Source organism: Hippichthys cyanospilos, chromosome 4 (genome assembly GCF_059441005.1).
Source record: "Hippichthys cyanospilos isolate Australia breed blue-spotted pipefish chromosome 4, RoL_Hcya_1.0, whole genome shotgun sequence".
Classification (NCBI taxonomy): domain Eukaryota; kingdom Metazoa; phylum Chordata; class Actinopteri; order Syngnathiformes; family Syngnathidae; genus Hippichthys; species Hippichthys cyanospilos.
Window position 1 is genome coordinate 19,917,215 of NC_142372.1, and position 12,689 is coordinate 19,929,903.

Below are 12,689 nucleotides of genomic sequence, written 5' to 3' on the forward strand. Positions count from 1 at the left end.
AGGGACATTTTAGAATGAATCCCATATTTGTGCTAACTGTGCAATTCTCTTTGCCTTTGAAAAAGAAGTGACTTTTTAAATCCACATCTAACATTGCTATACACCCATCCATCCATCCATCCATCCATCCATCCATTCATACATTCATACATTTTTTATAGCCACTTATCCTCACAAGGGTCATAGGCTTGCTGGTGCCTATCACAGCTGGCTTTGGGCAGGATAGCTATAAAAGCTAGCAGTCTTCTTTATGACAGCTCTTTCTTCCTCAGGTAACTGTAATTACTTCCCTCCATGATATAATGGATGGATTTCAACTCTGCCATCCCTAAGACAAGCATCTTGTTCTATATTTGTGCAGGGTGATTTCAAAAGGCTCTCTCAAATATATACAGGATGAAAAGAAATGTTTCATGTGCGGGGCAAAGCCTACCCAAATTGATATGCGAAAGTGCAGTCTTTTACAATCCTTTACTCATCCTTGGCACTCTTCTTGGTCGTGAAGAAACTACATAGGTTTTTTTTCTCAGCTAGTGGATGTTTTAGAGTGGCGACAGGTGCCATGGTGAGAGATGAGGCCAGTAATGGGGGAAGCGTATAGGGAGCAAAAGTATATATTTAGGGGGGGAGTAAAGTGCATTACCTGCAGGCAGCCAATCGGCTGGCACTACCGCATCGCCCTCCATCACCTCCACTCAGCTGCTGCATCTCAGGCCAACTTAACGCCATTCATAATGCATGCACAGCACTCCGCCCCCACCCCCTCGCTCAGGCCTGTCATGGCCCGTTCCTTCTGACAAGTCAGTCCAACTCTACTTTAGCTCCTAAGAGGACGTGAACGGTTGCATAATTTAAACGCCACCCGCTGTTTTCAGGGTTCATGTCTTATCAAAAATGCAGCAGACTGACTTTGAGGGGGAGTTTTATCCAAATGGGTTTAGGAGAGGATGCTCCAGTTGAGACAATGGATGTGGGTGGCAACCAAAAGTTTCTTCTTCTTCTAGAAACTTTTCGGAGTGATGTGAGTACTTGATCTGCCAATTCTTTTGCAGAACTGCAACATATTGAAAGCCATAATTGGTCTCATGACCAGCAGAACAGCACAGTAGCCTGCATCTCCAGCTGTCACATGTGGGGGGTTGTTTCCCCAGCCGGGAGTTCCAATATGGAGGGCGGCAGTATCTCAAGCTTTTAAGACTTGGCTCCAGGGACTTGGATTGTGGACTGGAGGTTTGTGGATTTGAGAGACAAGCTGTGAATCAAAAACCTTGGGATCCAAAGTACAAAAAAATAGTTACAAATGGTTAAAAAGACTTCTCTTTCTCAGCGCAGTTGCAATAGCCGTGAGAAAAGTACCTAAATCCCAACTGTTCAGGAGTCTGACAAAGTTTGCACAAACCCCTCACTCTTGCATTTGTCCCTTGATCCATGATCTTAGCATTAATTAGCAGGTCACTTTCTGACTGATAGTGATGTATGAATTGATTTTTTCGTATTTATTCAGATTTGCTCTAAAATTGAAAACTGCCTATCATTGTACTTGTTTATAAACAGGGGTACTTTGAGGTCAACTGCCAGTCCTGTCATGCTGCTCGTCAAAACTCAGTTGTTTGTTTTAATATTTCCCCAAATGATCAATAATATCTTCAATAATCCACAATTGTTTTACTCTAAAGAAAACTAACATTTTAAGTTAACATTATCATTCAAGAAGAGGAGACAGTCAAAAGCAATCTGTGTTCATCTGTTAAAATAGAACACTCTTATTTTTACTTATTTTTAATGACGCATCTTATTTTTTGAAAATCAACTGTCATGCAAGAGTTAATTTAACTTATTACAAGTGACAAACAAATACCAGTGCATGCTAGCGCAATAAGCTAATATAGCCGTCGCTATTGTTCTTGTTAAATGCAGATAAACTTAAATGCTCAAAATAGTCACGAAAAATTCAAATTGATGATATTTGTTTAAAAAAAAAATGGCTTTATACTGCTTGGTGCTACAAAAATACAAAACACACACACACACAAAGAGTGAATCTTAGATGCTGATTGGATGGAGTAAAATCAACAGAGGTACACTAATCTGTCCAAAATATTGACCATCCGAACAAACTATACATCTGGCCCTTGTGTCTTTGCACTTACTGGAGGTAAATATTTTGAAATCCCTTCTTCAAAAGAAAGTGACTGTATTACCCTGGTCAAATAACTGCATATCTGTTGGGACGATGACTCTATGTGGTGAATAATAATAATAAAAAAATAAAACAACTCATCAATCGTTAATTGCCTCTTTACATTTGAAAATGTCGTCACCGTGGAGCTTACTGAGTGAAATCTCACTGCAGGGAAATCCCAATGGACCTTTACAATTCTCAACCCTGTCTCGAAACAAGTTTAATATTTGATGAAATTAGTTCCGCTCACTGCCTCTGCTCTCCTACCTCTGTCTCGAGAATCAAACCAGATTTTTTTTTAACCTTTTTTATAAATTATTGTTTTGTTTTTTGCATTGGATGACAGGTTCAAGCTTTGAAATCGGAATACAGTTGTGATGAACATTTTGTCGGTTAAAAAATTGCTCTGGGGTCTAATATCATCATTCATTGGTATCTTTTGGAGCGGTTTTCAACTAGAACTGTCTTGTGAAAATGTCAGTAAGATGTAAACTTTAAACATTAGGACGCAAAGTGGATGCTCAAAAGGGGGCCTTACATGTCTGTAATTTAGATTAAAGATAAACAAAACGGTATTTATTTTTTTTTTTAAAGGTATTTCACTTCACTTGAGACAAAATCCCTTATTAATCCAGGTAGATCACTCTCCGTGCTCCTCACTAGATTGTAATCACTTACAATTGCCACACTCCAAAGTCTGGATGAGCGAGCGGAGTAAAAGCCCGATGTTTACGTGGCGCGGACTTGATTTAGTGTCTTTGAGTGGCGGACCTCCGTCCTGCTGCTATTAAGTGTCTTGTTATTGTTCATTGGATGAGAACCATGCCTTGGTTCTGGGCAGCTGAAAAGGGAACAGGAGAATGTGCGATTAACATGTTTAGTTTGGAGGCCTGTGATTGATACTCTGTGGCATTTAGGAGATATACCTTGCAAAGATTTACTGAGCCGCAATCTTAATACAAGTCTGGACTCCGTCTGCCTGTCTATCTACAGTATATTGCATCAACGTATTAGCTCCAAAAGTATCGGAACTGCTCAGCGATGTATTTTTTTTTTTTTTTTTTTGCCTGTGACTAAAAATACTTGTTTGACATCAAGAATACACTAGTTCTATCCAGGGCTGTAGAGGCACAAAAAATTGGCACTTGCATGTTGACACAAAGCAATGCTTCAGTTATATTTTGTCCCCCCCAAGAAAAGACAAAACCTTTCGCCCCCCCCACTCGATGAGCTGACTATAAATAAATTATTATCTATAAAAATTGTATAAGTATACCTAAACCTGTATCCTTTTTCACATTAACAACAGAAGAAAACAATATAAATCAACTGTTAATTATTTTTTACAGTGTTTATATGGGTTACAGCTTACTCTAAACTAGAAAAAAAATTACCCAGTGCATCAAAGTGCCTGAAACAAACAAACAAACAACAACAACAACAACAATAATAATAATAATAATAATAATAATAATAATAATAATAATAATAATAATAATAACAATAAAAGATCAAAATTCTTATTTTATTGCAATTACAATTCACTTGACAAACAAAAAGTCTTTCTCCTGGGGTCATCCGCGCCCCCCTTCGCACCTCGCATCACCTCGCACCCCCTCGCATCCCCTCGCACCCCCTCAGATCGGCCCGCCCCACTATTTGAGAAGCACTGATTTAAACACACTCACATGCATATGCATCAATGAGTCAACAGTTATTTTTTAAAGACAAATTCTTATAAAATATAAATTCAGAGATGACCTTTGAGCTCTCCTGGTATTGAAACTGCTTAACCATTGATGTATATTGGCTCCTTTTGCTGTCTGTATTGTACATGGACTGATGGGTTGCTCCCTCTAAATTGTGGGCCGCTCCCTTGCATTAAATTGAGAAAAATAACAATTAAATTGCACCTCATTGGCCCTGTTGCTGTCCTACATCTACTCTGAGTGCCAGATGGCCAGTCCAGGCCTGGTTAAAACCTTGTCTTCTCTTTACCTGGTGTGGCATAAGGAAGTTTGATGATCCTGTCCCTAAAAAAAACCCAAAAAAACTTGCAAGCCAAATCCATGATATTACGTTTATTTCAGTGAGTGTATTTAAGTCCCAATTTCTGTTTCACAGATGATTTGATCGTCATAATCAGATCCCTTCTTTCTACAACCGTGGCATTTGGTAAAGGCAAAATCACTGACTTGTATCTAGGCATGGGCTAATATTAGATAGGATGAAGGTGTGATAACTAAGGAAAACTATCATGGTATCATGGTTCCAAAATCACAATTCTAAAGATCAATTCACAATCCTTAAAACATTTTGTTGAACACGATACATATTGGACAAAATATAGGACAGCCCTATTTGCTCCATTGTAGAAAAAATAAATATCTATCCAGCCATTATACGTGGCCGTTTAAATAAATAAATAAATGCCAATACTCTTCTTATGTTTCGATTCTACTTTTAGAATTAGAATTAGACCACTGCCTAGCAGTTTGCTTTCTCGGACCTGTTGTACCAGTAGTGCAGAATTATTCTTATAATCTTAACATTTGTACACCCCCTGGCGCATTGGACTTCTTATCTTAACATTTTCTGTAATAAGATCAAAGGTCAGATGAAATAATGCTGTAATGTCCATACTACCCTCTCACTGCACTTTCAAAGCCTTCACATGACACATTAAACTGATATCATTGAGTATGCTACTACATTTATAGTGCATTTCTTTTTTTGGTATATGTTTTGATAAAAGAATTGATTAATATGTCTCTGACTTTTCACATAATTTCCTAAGGGAATTGTGATTCATATTTGAACAATGCAAGCAACTTATGTTTATTATTGTATTTGTCGGACGGAGTAAAAAATATAAACATACTGTTAAAATTAATAATGCTCTGTTGGGGTCAGTCAAATATCACTGCCGAGAAGGCATTTTGGTTCTGTCAGTGTATGTACGTCATCATCATATTTTGCTAACACAACAAGAAGCCACATTTTGTGTTGACAAAACTCAAGTAAGTTTCATCTAATAAATCATTTGGAAAAAAAAACATCAAGCAGCAGCGGGAGGATGATGTTATTGTTGATTTGGATCCAAGTCATTACATCAAACTTGGCCATGTGAAGATGTGGAATTTAACACTAGCATTTCACAGTATTCATCTGATGTTGATTAGGCAGCAAAACTATTCCACTGTTGTTATGAAGCTCCGTGTTTACAAGATGCTGGCGGGTGGTTTACATTCCACAGCTTCTGCCCAAACAACGAAGCTCGTGCACATCTGTCCACTGAGCCAAAGTGTCCAAACATCACAGAACATTGCTGGTGTCTTATGCGGCTGCGGGCCAAGTCCATCGCCAGTGGCACCACACTTCCTGTCCCTGAGATGGCATGGTTGGTCATCGACCATCCAGATCTCTATCTGGATGCAAACACAAAATAAATATCCTTACAACTCTAAGTTGCAAACGTATCAGATACTTTACTGTGACATCTAATCTGGCCTGCTGTTAAATGACCATTTCCCAGGTCAATTATGCTCCTTTCCTCCTCCTTTGCATCATTATGTTGTTTTCTCTCATTTGGACTTTTCCCACCCACTGAACGTCCCCTAGAGAAACTTACACCAGTCTCACATCCCTCCAGTGTCTGCTAGCTGGGAATCTGCTGCCCTTTGCTTGAAACGGGACAACCCTTCGTGTCCTATATTACATACATAAACAGGAAGTGGGGGCTGTTTTGCCTCGGAAGGATGTACTGAGTGAGTTTGTTTTCACCAACTTTGCAATAACTTTATAAGACGAACACAGATGATACGTACATCTCACAAGAACATCTTTGTCATTGTTTGAAGTCGCTTAAAGCAGGTAATACATACCGTACATATGTATATATATGTATATATATGTATATATATATATATATATATATATATATATATATATATATATATATATATATATATATATATATATATATATATATATATATATATATATATATATACATATATACATACATACATACATACATACATACATACATACATACATACATACATACATACATACATACATACGTTTTTTTTCCCATGTTGCTATAAATCTCAGTGGATCTACAAGTTTCCAGGCATGAGAAAATTGTATCTATTTAGATGGTCCCAGTGGATCTTTTCTGCAGCATTTCCTCCTAAATAGCTCTGAGTGGTGGGAGTGTTTCCAAGCAAAGGAAATACTTGAATGTTTATTATGTTCCACAACTTACAAGATCAAGGACAAGAGCATCTGTCACATTATTTTATCCAAAACTCAGAAAAAAAGTTTTCAGAAAAGTGCTTTCAAATCTAGTTTGAGAAACAGTTTGAAACAAGCAGTCGAATTGAGGGTGAGCAACTTTTTACTGTCTGTGTTTTGTCGTAATGAAAAGTCACTTTTAACACTGTATGTGCATGTCTACAAGGTTTCACTAGTAAATGATAAACTATATGTTTAAGGTGAGTCTTGTCTCTACGAATAATTCATGCAGACGTGCCGAATACAAACACAGCTTGCTTGCTGGTTTACGTCATCAGTGATGTGCAACCTCACCCCGTGTAAAGCAGTTGAGTATTTCTTTTAACTCTTTTCTGACAGTCAACAATTCACATTCTAGTCTGCTGTCAAGCTTCAGTGTGCACATATGGCCGGAAGGAAGTGGCCCAGTCCAATCGGACTTAATTGGAATCATAAAGCTGACTGACCAACTACTTATGTACAGAGCTGTTATCCAAACCAAAAGGTCATACATTTAAGAATCTGAAGTATAAAATATTCTGTTTTGATAACAATTTTGTTTATTCACCAATTAATTCCATTACTATTTCTTCATAATGTTGACGACTTCAAAATTGACAGTTAAATTAGGACTGCATAACCGTTTTTACCGTTCATACAGTATCCATCCATTTGTCTGTCCTTCTGTCCATCCATTTTCTTTAGCTGCTAATTCTCACAAGGGTTGCTGGCTCGCTGGTGCCTCTCCCAGTCATCTTCGGGCAGTGGGCGGGGAAGGTGGCTGGCGCCCAGGACTGGTTGCCAGCCAATCGCATGGCACACAAAGACAAACAACCATTCATAATCACACCTAAGGACGATTTTGTATGCCCAATACACCTACCATACATGTTTTTTGCAATGTGTGAGGAGACCGGAGTACCCAGAGAAGGCCCACGCGAGCATGGGGTGAACATGCAAACTCACACACAAGAAGGCCGGGCCAAGCTGGAATTGATACAAAAATATGCCTATAATATTCATAAATTAAAGAATTTATGGTAAGATTTAATGATCTTTGCCATATCCAAAACTGACAGAGAGGCACAAGTTAAAAACATCAATTAGCTCTAGAAGGCATTCACAAATTTGCCAGACATAAAATGAAAGTTCATTCCGGCAAAAAAACAAAAAATAAAAAAACAACTCGAACCAGAAATAATGAATGCATCAACTTACCATGATTAAATGACTATTTTGTAATTCAATTAATTTACAGCACAAACTAAATACTGCAAATGAGAAACTGATGCCACAGCAAACATTCTTATAACTCTATAAAAAAAAGTCACCACAGTGTAGATAAAAGGTGTTATTTTGCCCCTTTAAACATTGAAACATAAAATTTTAGGAACCGACCAGTGATGTAATTCATTGATCTGCAATTCATGACATTTCAGTCAGTCACCAACTTTGCATAAAATGTTCAATATCGATGTTGATTAAACCAATCAGATCAGCATAAAATATACTAAATAATGAAAAAAAGACACTGAATTGGGTTTTTCCAAACTTTTGAGATTTGTTTTACATTAACCAATGCTGTACTTTGCCAAATTTTGTCATACTTTTACTCATTGTACTCAGAAAAGATGAGTCTCTTCATATTGTGCTACATATTTAAAAGACAGCTAATGTTGCAGTCTACGTCCTTCAATTTTGTGATGTTGATTTATTGTCACTTTAGTCATAATGTACACACCTACACTACAGTTAGTTAATGTCTTAGCTCTTTACCTTTATATTTTTAATCAGATATACATAAACAATTATTTGCGTTCTTTTAATGAAATATTGCCAAATTTATCACATTGCATATGATGACTGTTGAATATTAATGATGACTTCTGTCCATTTTCTAAAGCGCTTGTCCTCAGTTGGGTCACAGGTGACAATGAGTGATAGGCACACTGAGAAACCCTCAACAGTTCACTAAGCAAGCAAACAATACAACCAACTATTCTACCTTGCCTTGCATTGCTCACACAAAGAGAACTACTGTACCTCCAGGAGGAATATTTTGTGCGAATATCATCAGTATAGTGTGAAGTCCATTGATTTGGAGCAAAAGTCACCCCTGTCACAAGAGGTGTGAGAGCGTCTGAAAAGTGGTAGCTGAACGAGCGCCCGATAAAATGTGGCCACCAAATGGATAGACCCATTTATAACGAAACACCTTCCGATGAATCAGCAGTCAGATTTACAAATCTGATGGTGAGGATTGTCCAGTCTCAGAGCCTAACACGTTTCTTCTGATCAGCTTTAATGTATTCGCGAGGAAGGCGACTCATCGGGCCAGCCATTGGCCCAACGTCACTAATGTGTCCCAAGACTCCCTCGCTCCATGTTTGGGTGAAAAGCTCCAAAGTTTCCCAGGACCTCCAAATGGATGTTTGGCCATATCACAGAGGACGTGGGGAACACAGGCTAAGTGCTTTAGCAGCGTGTGACGCTAACTCGGTGGGACAAGCTCAGTGTGGCGTGAAGAGGAAGAGTGCTGTGTGAGGTGACTTATGGGACAATAGGCCCGCTTCTCACAAATAAAACATGAGCCTTATCCACAGCTTCTCAAAGTGTACACTGTTGGTTTCTGTCAGGTGTTTGGCTGGAAAAATGGGGCGGGGGGGGGGGGGGGGGGTGATTTAATGACCCTGCATCCATTTGATAAGACAGTGGATACAATGAAAGGCATACATTGCAAGCGTAGGGCCGAAACCTTCTGTTAGAATAACTGGAAAAAAAATTACAAAAAATGCTACACTTATATAATGAAAAATTTTTGCTTTTTTCAAAATTGGATACTAGTGGCAAAACCACACTTGTATTAATATTTACAAATTAGAGACTAATCTAGGGATATCGACAGTTTGCTCTTTGAAGATGCAATTTGAATGGTTGCTTGCTTTTTGCAGTCATTGTGCTTGCTAAATGCTAAGTGGAAACTGTAGATTAATGAAATATATAGCAGACTTTCACTGTTACGCTTTTTACAGCTTAAAACTGAACGTTTTGAGGAACATCTACAAGTAGACGCCTAAATAATTCTGCTCACTTAAACAAACACCTAAGAATTGTATGATACAAGTTAATATATTATGAATTGTTCATCCAAAATGTTTATCAGATCATATTTCAAAAGTAATATATCCAGGATGTATTGTTTACCAGTCAAGATATTCTTGTAGCCTATGGGAAAATAATCAACAATATTGTTAAATGAATACCACTCTAGTGTCATGCAAAACGGAGATTTATTATCTTTGTAAATATATAGTTTTTGATATTTTCCTTATATTAGAGATACTGAAGGCAGACCTCATGCTGTACCACCATTCATACACTCAATCACATGAATGGACAATTTATTATGTCCTATTATGTCCAATTTATTATATACCTGCCACACATGTTTTTGGAGTGTGGGAGGAAGCCTGAGTGGCCGGGGAGAACCCACGTGGGCTCGGGGAGAACATGCAAACTGCACACAGGAAGCACAGACCCAGGTGGGTTTGAACTGGGGGTCCCTGAACTGTGAGGCGGACGTGCTAACCACTGCGTCACAGAGCTGCCTTCTCATGCTGTTATAAACTTACAAAAAACAAATTTACAGGACTCTGATGATTGCATGCACATCAGAATAACAATCAAGATCACCCACTCTACTCATTACAATATGAAGGACTATTTTTTTTTTAATTCCAATTATGCCAATTATTCTTATTTGGTTTTAGAATTTTTTGTGAGTGATATTTTTCTTCAATAAAAAAAAAAAAAAATTCTGCTGTTTTTTTTTTTTTGTTTTTTTTTTTTTTTTTTAGTGGGGGGCACATCAATCTCATTCCCATCAATGTCAATGGTGGAAGATAAGTGTACAGCTTCATCTCTGAAAATCACTACTTCCATGTTATTTACAGTATTTGTAAAACTATATACAAACATCGATGTTCGCAACTCAATCATGAGTGATTTTATTTATAGATTTGTAAAATCTTTCTGCATTACAGTAAAATGCACAAGCTTGAACTTTTTACCAGTCCTACTTGCAGAGAGGCTTCCTTGACATTAAAACTTCAAACTTCCACCGTGTACACGGTGCAAGTTGTACTTGCTGAATAAATGCATGATCGTGCCGCAGCATATTGAATTTTTTATAGGCTGCGAGTGTTGCTAAAATGACAAACAGAACATAATAAATGTTGCTCCCTCCCATTCTCAAAGAACACTGCTGCCAGCTGCAAACAATCTCTTTGGGTTTTCTCATGTACACATACCTTATGGATTTTGATTTGCTATTCCGCGTCAGAGATGAAAACAAAGAATATGAGGTCTGAATTATAATTTGGGTGAATTGTTATCAGAAAGCTCATGGAAGTGAACTTCTACATGCAATTACTGGAAATGAAGCAAGGAGAAATGCTCAAATAAAATAATAGGAACAGTCCATGTTTCCTTAAAGCAGGTGTTGAGAGGAGACTCGCCTTGGTCTGGGCACCACATTTTGAAGATCTTGAGATCTGTCTCAGACTCCAAATTTGAGTAAATTTTGTCAAGACCGGATTACAACAGCATTGATCTAATCTTTAACTTCATCATTCGGATAGTGGGGAAAAGCACTTGGAAAACAACAAAGACCTTTGATTCATGTGTTACTAACTCTGATAGCAACATCCGCAGGGTTGTGACAGAGGCTTTTTGGGAGAGGACTTAATATGAAACCCCACCCCGCATTGTTTAGGTTACAAAATGCAAATACAAGTGGCAAGTTCTTAATTCTTTAAATCATTTTCATTTAGTTGACATTAATTGTTACATTTTTGACTCATATTGACTGTGAAGATTCTAACCATGTTAAGGATGTTTTACTAGATTGTAATTAGCAACAAGGGAAAAGATAAATATCGATATGCAATATTTTGTTTCTGTAGTATATGCAAATGTTTACATTCTCAAATGATCCCTTCTACAACATTCTGAGGAAATTACTGTTGTTGAAATTATTTTGTGACACTGTCCTTTAGTCTAACACTCCACTCCTCTTATATTATGTGTGTGTGTTTTAAGTATGTTGAAACTCCACGTGGTATTGGCTGGATAACTTGCACATATTTTTATATAGGCCTATGTGTTGTATTTATGACTTTACTACTAGTACTTTACTATATCCTCATGAGACCTGCATGGCCTATTCATTTATATCTACTGGAAGGGGCATTTGTTTTTGTCTTTTGTCTGGCTTTTAGAATCATTCTGAACGACCCTATGATTGATTGTTTGATTGAGTGATTAGGTATTTAGTGAACATATAAATTCATAAAGATGGAGAAACAAAATCAGAAGAAAATAACATGTAATTCATTAAAATCTATATCTTCTAACAAGAGTATGAATCAATAAAAAAAAACTCCTCTAGTCCTCTGTAAATTATTCAAAATCATGGTGTCCTTTTGATGCACAAGTGGTTGATTGTTCAGACAAATATCCTACATAAAAAACGGACACAACACCCTACACAAATATACAGGCTCGGTCTCAGAAACGAAACATTCTAGGCCATATAAGACTATAGGAAAAATGCAGTAAATAGCCTATACATATAGCCCAAATTACACATTTGCAGTTGCGTTCAAAAATTGTTCTCTACAGCATTTTCCTGTGAAAGATTGTCGGAAAGAGTGTCCTGACACAGCACATGTCTTCTTATTCGAGACGGTGCTGTTTGAAGCGCACTCGTCCACACGGACAACATTAAATCCTCGACGTGCCTATTTTTAGACGGTATGGTTGCAGAAGGCCAGCAACACCATGCATGTGCGTCCCTTCTACAGCCCCTCCTCGTCCTGCAGGTCTGATTGTGCTTCCACACAAAGTCCGGAAGCTGCCTGGCCTTTAAGGTCTGCAAGTTGGGAGGAAACAACACTGCGTGGCTGCTGGGCGCACGGCCAGGTCCAAGTCCATGGCTGCGTCACTTCAAGTACAGGCCTTTTTCTCCATGTAAAACATTCCAGCATTTTTGTTATCCTACACAGGAACTAAATTGATGGCAACTCAAATCCGAGTGTTTATTTTTACGAGCCATTAGGAAAACAAAACGTGTTGAAGTACGCGCGCGTGTTTGAGAACGAGGACGCACAAAACATACTACAGAAGTATTTAGTGTTTTATTAATTATTATTATTATTATTATTATTAT

General features: G+C 37.7%; 1 long non-coding RNA gene across 2 annotated transcripts; it reads right to left on the reverse strand.

Annotated features, from left to right (window-relative positions):
• Positions 1-3,907: 3,907 nt before the first annotated feature.
• On the reverse strand, positions 3,908-8,720 carry LOC148424947 (uncharacterized). 2 transcript variants are annotated; one of them, XR_015865442.1, is made up of 4 exons: positions 8,504-8,720; positions 7,349-7,447; positions 7,111-7,254; positions 3,908-5,610 (listed from the first exon to the last, which is right to left on the reverse strand). It is a non-coding gene; the product is annotated as an uncharacterized LOC148424947 (long non-coding RNA). The 2 variants fall into 2 exon arrangements; XR_015865441.1 differs by having other exon boundaries at positions 7,344-7,447.
• Between the last annotated feature and the right edge of the window lie 3,969 nt (positions 8,721-12,689).